Source organism: Populus alba, chromosome 19 (assembly GCF_005239225.2).
Source record: "Populus alba chromosome 19, ASM523922v2, whole genome shotgun sequence".
Taxonomy (NCBI): domain Eukaryota; kingdom Viridiplantae; phylum Streptophyta; class Magnoliopsida; order Malpighiales; family Salicaceae; genus Populus; species Populus alba.
This window is the reverse complement of record NC_133302.1, coordinates 12,079,468-12,086,732: the sequence shown is the minus strand read 5'-3', so window position 1 is coordinate 12,086,732 and position 7,265 is coordinate 12,079,468. Positions and strand designations below refer to the sequence as shown.

Sequence of the window (7,265 nt, the reverse complement as noted above, 5' to 3'; positions counted from 1 at the left end):
CATTGTGATTTATTATTTTATATATATATATATATATATATATATATATAATCTTATTTATTTGTTGTCTCCCTATTATATAATATAGTGATGAGTGTTTTAAATTTTTTGAGTGATGAGTATTTTAAATATATATAGTTCTCAAGAAAAATTGCTTACCTTTAAACCAAAGGTATTTTTGTCTTTTCATACAATAATTAGTCATTAGTCTAGGAGTATTTCTATCTTTTCAATATGTTTATGAATAGTAAAAGAACCAAAATACCCTTAGGATAAAAAAATATACATTGTAGGGCAAGGGTGTTGTCTTTTTCTTTTTTAGAATATAGTAAGATTACATATATGACTTGAAGGACAAAAAAATTATGCAATTGAAACAAGGGTTTTAGTGTCTTTTTCTCATAGTTTTTTTTTTTTTTTTTTTGTAATTATTGGTTTGGTTGAGAGTTGTAATGTAATTTAGCATTTAATTCATGATTTTTAAATGCAAAAAGTTATTGATGCATGGTCAGCGTTGTGCACTTTGGATGACATGTGCACCATCTCCCGGTGGTGTAAATAAGCTTCTGCTATCTCATTTGGTTTCACAAGGTATTTGGTGTTTTATTTACCGGTTGTTTTAAATTTCAACCCGCACAAAAATGACTAGCCTAAAGCTAGCTTCCTCCTTGATGAATCAGGTTCCTAAGGGTTTTTCATAAAATAATAACAATAATGTACTTAATAAAAAGTAAATACCTATAGATTCCATAGGGTTGATTTTATGATTTTTAAAATTATTTATCACTCAAAAGTTTTCAACTAGATTTTGATTTATTATTATTAGCAAATTCAAATGCTCTCATCTAGGGGTGAGCAAAAAAACCGATAAACCGATTAAACCGAGAAAACCGGGAAAAAAAAACCGAAAAAACCGAACTGAAAAAAAAAACCGAAAAAACCGATTAAAAAATCACAAAAAAATTCCGGTTCGGTTCGGTTTCGGTTTCTAAAGTCTGAAACCGATTGAACCGAACTGAACCGAACCGGTTCAACTAACCAGCACTTAAAAAAAAAAACCAACTATAAATAGAATATTTCCTAACCCTAAAGCAACATAAGCGGCCCCCCCCCAACAATCTTCTCTGCATCTCATTCTCTCATTATCTCACTTTGCTCTCCGTGTTGATTTTTTCTCCCATCCCTCTACTCTTTAATCTTTATGGGACTTTTGTCTTGTTGTGGCTTCTTCCAGGAAATCACTAGTTCTTGGTAAAGCATATATTAATCAACAATGGATTTTTTGTGAGAGATGAGTGTTTGTTTGTTTTTGTTGGATCTTGATGGATGGAACCCCGATCCTCTCTCTCCTTTGTTGTTTCTTGTTCTTCCCCTCTCTGGTTTTTGGGTTTTCCTTTTCTTTGATAATTATTGTTTTATTTTTTTTGCTCTGTGTTTGGTGGAATAAGAACACCAACAGTCTCGCCATTGTTAGACTGTTGGTGATGGGTTTCCTTAACATTAATGACGCATCGTGGGGTGAAGGAAATTGAAACAAAATGGGATTTGTGGTAGACAACCTGATCTACAATGTGGATTGGATTTGGTTGTGTTGATGGATCTACAGAGGGAGGAATATTGCTAGTGTTGGTAGAGGACCATCGGTTTGAACCGGTTTGGAAGGGAAAAAAACCGAACCGGACCGAACCGAAATTAATCGGTTTAAACCGGTTTTCGGTTCGGTTCGATTCAAAAAAAAATTTTTTTTTTAAAAAAAATTCGGTTTGGTTGTTTATTTTGGTTCAAAACCGGACCGAACCGGAAATGCTCAGCCCTACTCTCATCTTAGATTTTTTGTAATCTTCTGCTTAGATATAGATTGTGCTTAACTAAAAATTCATACTAATTGATTTACAAATTTCTTTTAGAGTTTACAACAAAGTAACATGAGAAAAAAAAAATCAAGGTCTCCAAAGGAATGTTCAGTCAGTTTAGCCTTATGATTTTCACTAGATCTCCACTTCAAATCAAAGAAATAGTAGGGTGGCCATCTTGGGTTGATAAAGGATTCAAGGGATAAGGCAAATGATTTGGGTATTAGGTTTGGTCTCATGGATTTATGGTTGTGACACTACGGTGGATACAAGGAAGAAAAAAAATGTCGATTTGAGTTTATAGGGCTTATTTGGTGGCATTGCTAGAGATGCATCTAATTGGAGATGTTACTAACATGGTGGCTGGTTTTGGTCAAAATTAGGCAATGCTAAGTAAAAGAGATGTTGTTGATTGGAAAGCATTCTTTCTATTTTTTATTGGATGGTAGGGTTGTCGGCAATTAGTCTTAGACTTACATTAATAAAAAAAAAACAAAAACATTAAAAAAATTACAAAACACTTTGGATTCCTATTATAACAAGAATCTTCTTCAAATAGAAAGTCAATAGGACAATAAAACAAATAACAAATAATGTCCTCTCCAAGCATGAAAACATTTGAATTTAATTACTAATTTGTTTCCCTTAAGTAGCTACCCATAATAAACCTTGTATGTAAGGAAATCCTTGAAAAAAATGGACAAATAATAATGAGGTTGATTTCCCTTTATAGACTAGAAGGTTTTCTTTTATAGCTAGAATTTTATTAAATAATCCCTACAACACAATGAAACCTTTATTTCTGCCATCAAGAGTCCTTGTATAATTAAGAAATCTCTCAAAAGTAGCTATTAAATATCCTTACATTATCAGGAAAAGAATCTTCTTCAAATAGATAGTCTATAAGATAAAAGACAACAAATAACAAAATTCATATTGCATCTACAAGCCTGTATTATAAGATCTTCTCGAACTCTATGATTGACTTGAAATTTTAACCTGATTTTTACAACTCGTGATACATGCTCTACTATTTCTCAAAGTAAATGTTAGTCCATTGATGATGATGAAAGTCATTGATGTTATTCCTGAAAATGCTAGCATTACAGGCCGTAAATGTCTTACGATCAAGATATGTAAGAGCTAAGTATAACATCTTACCATACTAGTCTCATTTGTTATGATGTAGTTTAAAGCTTTAAATGGTTTTTGAAATAACTAATAATATAGAATTAACAACTTGAGTATAATAATATTGAAATTAAGCACAGAACTTTGTGATTCCACAGAATCCCTATACAACATGCACATTGCAGAACTTTTTTTTGCAAAATGCAAGGAAAACAAACTCAGACAAAAATGTCAAGCTAACCAGAACAATTATAGTGAAAGAAACTATAAATGAATACTCAACTTAAGAAAGGTTCATAAGAACCATCATTAGCAATCATGGAATAATCTGGCTCTTTTTGGGTTTGCTGCAAAAAGAGATGAAAAATAAGTTCACAAACAAACATACAATTACAGGCAGGAATATAAACTTGTGATGCAAACCTCGTGATCACGTGGTCACGCAACCCACAATCAAGATTGAGATCTGATCCCGGAAAGCCGAAATAGGCCTGGTAGGAGTGCGACACAATGGAAACCTGCCCCAAGGCACCAACACTATTGGAATGAGTAGAATGACGCCACGAAGCCAGTTAATCTTCAATAAGTCAGATTAAGTTCGTTCAAGAATTGAAGAATGCAAGAATCACTCTTACACGTTAAAACTGAAAAATTCAGAATAATAATCATCAAAAGCTGTCGAAATTGTGGCTTACATGAGTTTAAATAGTTCTTGAAAAATTAACCCTAATGGACCTCTTATGTGGACTTATATGAGGTCCACTCAAAACTGGCCCAAAACCCTAAACTAAAAAGCCCATAACCTGATCCAAACAAGCCTTGGATCCTAGCTGAAAACAAACTATTAATTAAGCCCAAACATGAAAGAAAATAATAAAAATAAATAACTTGTCATTAAATACCACCAGCCCTTCTTTCCTTATGTAGCTAGGATGAATAAGGAATCCTTGTAAGAAAAGGATTCTGAAACATTAATGAATCCTTGCCACACTAGGAGATTATATTGCAACTCATTAAAGATCCTTGTGGAACTAGGAAATTCCCAAAACCAGCTCCCACATCCTTGGAGGAAAAGAATCCTAATCAAATAGGAAGTCCACAAGTCAAATGGAAGTAAATAACAAAATCCGTACAGCCTCTGTTGACCAGTATTGGGGTGCCTTCCCGAACTCCGATTGACCTGCAATGTTAACCCAAGGTAGTAAGATATGTCTGGAGAGTCCACATAAAATATTAGCCCGATCCAACGGTCGGATTGAGAATTATGATTGTTGCTGTAAACCTGGACTGTTGCGCTTTTTACGCCAAAATCCGAATTTGACCTTACTTGGGTCGTATCACAGGGCTGAACCGTATCATTCCCTCCCTCTTCAAGAAGATTCGCCCTCGAATCTTGAATAGCATTAATTATGACTTCAGTAGCCTCTTGTTTAAGCCTTCAGAATCCCCTTATTGCTAACACCTTTCTCCAACAACACTGTATAGAAGTAGTGACTGACAAGAACTTCAAATAAGCACGCCGTACTAACCACTTGCGTACATACTTTTGAATGATAACCACAACGACTCTCCTTCGTCTTTCATCCTTTTGGCGTTGTACCTCTTTTTCCCATGAAGCTTCAAGATCATAGAATAATCTTCTACACTTATCAACTTCTCGTTCTAGAACCCCCAAACCATGGCTTAGTATTTCGGATCGTTGATCTACAATCCTCCTCTGTTCCCTCTCCCTTAGTGAATACATGACACAGATAGGGGAAAAAAACAAGAAGACGACGACAAGAATAGAGTTTATAGCATGAAAAACATTGATTTTTACGCCAAAATCCGAATCTGACCTTACTTGGGTCGTATCACAGGGCTGAACCGTATCAAATTGTCAACAATAATACCTGTAAGCATTTCATCAATTAAAGCCATAACATATTCAACCATTTCTTCCTTAAAAATGTCAATTAATATGGTAACAAATACCCGAACATAAGCTGGACCATCCTGCATAGTTTGAATATAAACAATAAAGTGACTTTAGCATTCAGGTCCTAAACATATATACATAGAAAACAGAATGCATAAAAGAAAATGTATGGACGATGAGTGATTTGGTTACATCATCTAACAATTGTGCCTTATAACTTTCAGGTCTATTATCATAACGCCTTAAAAGTTGAAGATTTGTCCCGGATATTAGCTTGGTCACCATGTATGTCTCCCATGGGATATCCCTCTTCAGAACCTAAATAAATAAATAAATAAAAACCTTGAAATTCTGAAAGCAAATAAGAAATAAATTGGTGTAAAACAAGTGATGAGATCACCAACCTGCACTGTAGTCAGTTCGGCCTGCTCCATTTCTGCTGAAACAAAAAATAAATTAAATTAAATCTAATTCAGGTTTCTCTCCTCTGCCAACGACGATGACAACAATAATAACGATAACAATCCAAAAAAGCTAGAGTGAATTGTACTGACTAATAAAGTAGATTAACAAAACCTAATCAAAATACTTTGAATAAAAAAAATGAAAAAGATCTCCCCCTCTATTTTATCATGAAGTGTGAATCAATATTTCGGATCCTACAGTGACATTTATAATTTTTAAGACACTAAAAGGTAAATAATTTTACAATAAAAAAAGAAATGCAAGAAATGCAAGTTAAATTGGCTATTTTATTGTCTATAAACACAGGCAGATTATTACTCTTTCAGAAGAAAATCATAAACATTATCATTATGCTGCGAGTACGTTTCTTAGAGGATGATCAAAAGATCCTGGGAAAGGGAAGAAAGGTTAGAAGAAGGAAGGAAGAACGTGACATGCGCCCCTGCATGGTTTTTTCCAAACACACTGAATGGGAACGAGAGAAATTAGGAGAGAATACTGAATTCTGTTGTTAATTGATTGCTTTCTGTTACACTCTTTAGGGTATTTAACATAACCCAAACGTTGTTTTGCTTTTACATTTCCCTAGCCTTTACACGTGGCTTCTAGAAGTTTTATTTAGAATTATCCTGGCTGCATGAAACGCAACTGTTTAAAACTAATGTTTAAATTCCTTGCCGCTTCTTCTCAACGCTATCGTGTATGCTTCATTTGAATTAATTCCCTCTTCTTCTGTGCTAACCCCTATCTTCTTTGGTTCCAGTCGTGACACATTAACACCATTACAATTACAATTGAATTGAGAAAGAGATCGCGTACCTCAATTTTCCTTTTCTTTTTCTTTTTCTTTTTTTCAAAGGTTCAATTCGACTGATGATCCGTTGGAGGGTAGAGAGCGGATGCGTTTCGTGAAAAGCTTCGTTTTGTGATTTGAAAGTCAGGATATATTGCCTCCATCTGTATTTATGCTGTCTGTTGCTCACTTGAATCTGGACCATTCACATCACCCACTTTGCTTTGGCAACTCTCCAGGTTGGATTAGATATCTTAAGAGGAAAGTATTACTTTGATATTCACAGCCTAGGTTTGTACGCTTTTTTCTTGGTAATTTAAAAAATTACATTAACATTAACTAATTATTAATTAATCAACATTATTAACAATAAGTTTAACATTATTAGCACATTAACATTAATGATAGAGATAAGCTTCAGTCCTAATGAACTCACCTCTTTCTGTTGTTGTCCCAATCCTTGGAGAACAAAATAGGTGAAGTCCAACTCTCGTTTCAAAAAAGTGAAGACTACCGGCAAAGAGTCGAGCACTATAGGCACTGCACTGTCAAAGAAGCCAAGCAAGTCCAACTTAACGATATTATTGAAACTTGCTACAAGGAGTTCAAACAACCTATAATCTTTTTTTATCTGATCGGCGAATAAGATTTTTTTTAGTGTACGGTTAGGAATATTTCCACTCGTAGTATTAAGACGCTAGATACGATGAAAATATTGTTGGAATGAATAGTATTTCTCCCACATGTTTTTGGCGTGGCAACATTTTTTTTTTTAATTATATTTTTTTATTAAATTATCTCATTCTTATAATATAGATTACAAGTTTAGCAGACTAACCTTGTTGGCTAAGGCTCTTTTTCCTTATTTAATTTTTTTTTTAAATCTCATCTTTTAATATTGGGTTAATTAGAAATTATACATCATGATTTGTTTTATTTGTTTTCTATTAGGTTAATTTGGTCTCATGACTTGAGAATAGTGCTTAATGGGTTAACCCGAGTTGACTTGAGTTGTTTTTTTATGTTTTTTTTAATTGAGATTTTTTTTTCAATATTATCATTTAATATTGGGTCGGTTGGGAATTAAGTTTCATAATCTATTTTA

The 7,265-nt window shown here is 33.7% G+C and overlaps 1 long non-coding RNA gene across 1 annotated transcript; it reads right to left on the bottom strand.

Moving 5' to 3' along the window:
- Positions 1-4,909: 4,909 nt before the first annotated feature.
- Positions 4,910-6,726, bottom strand: LOC118032815 (uncharacterized). The gene is made up of 4 exons (XR_012168874.1): positions 6,597-6,726; positions 6,187-6,413; positions 5,307-5,338; positions 4,910-5,220 (listed from the first exon to the last, which is right to left on the bottom strand). It is a non-coding gene; the product is annotated as an uncharacterized lncRNA (long non-coding RNA).
- Between the last annotated feature and the right edge of the window lie 539 nt (positions 6,727-7,265).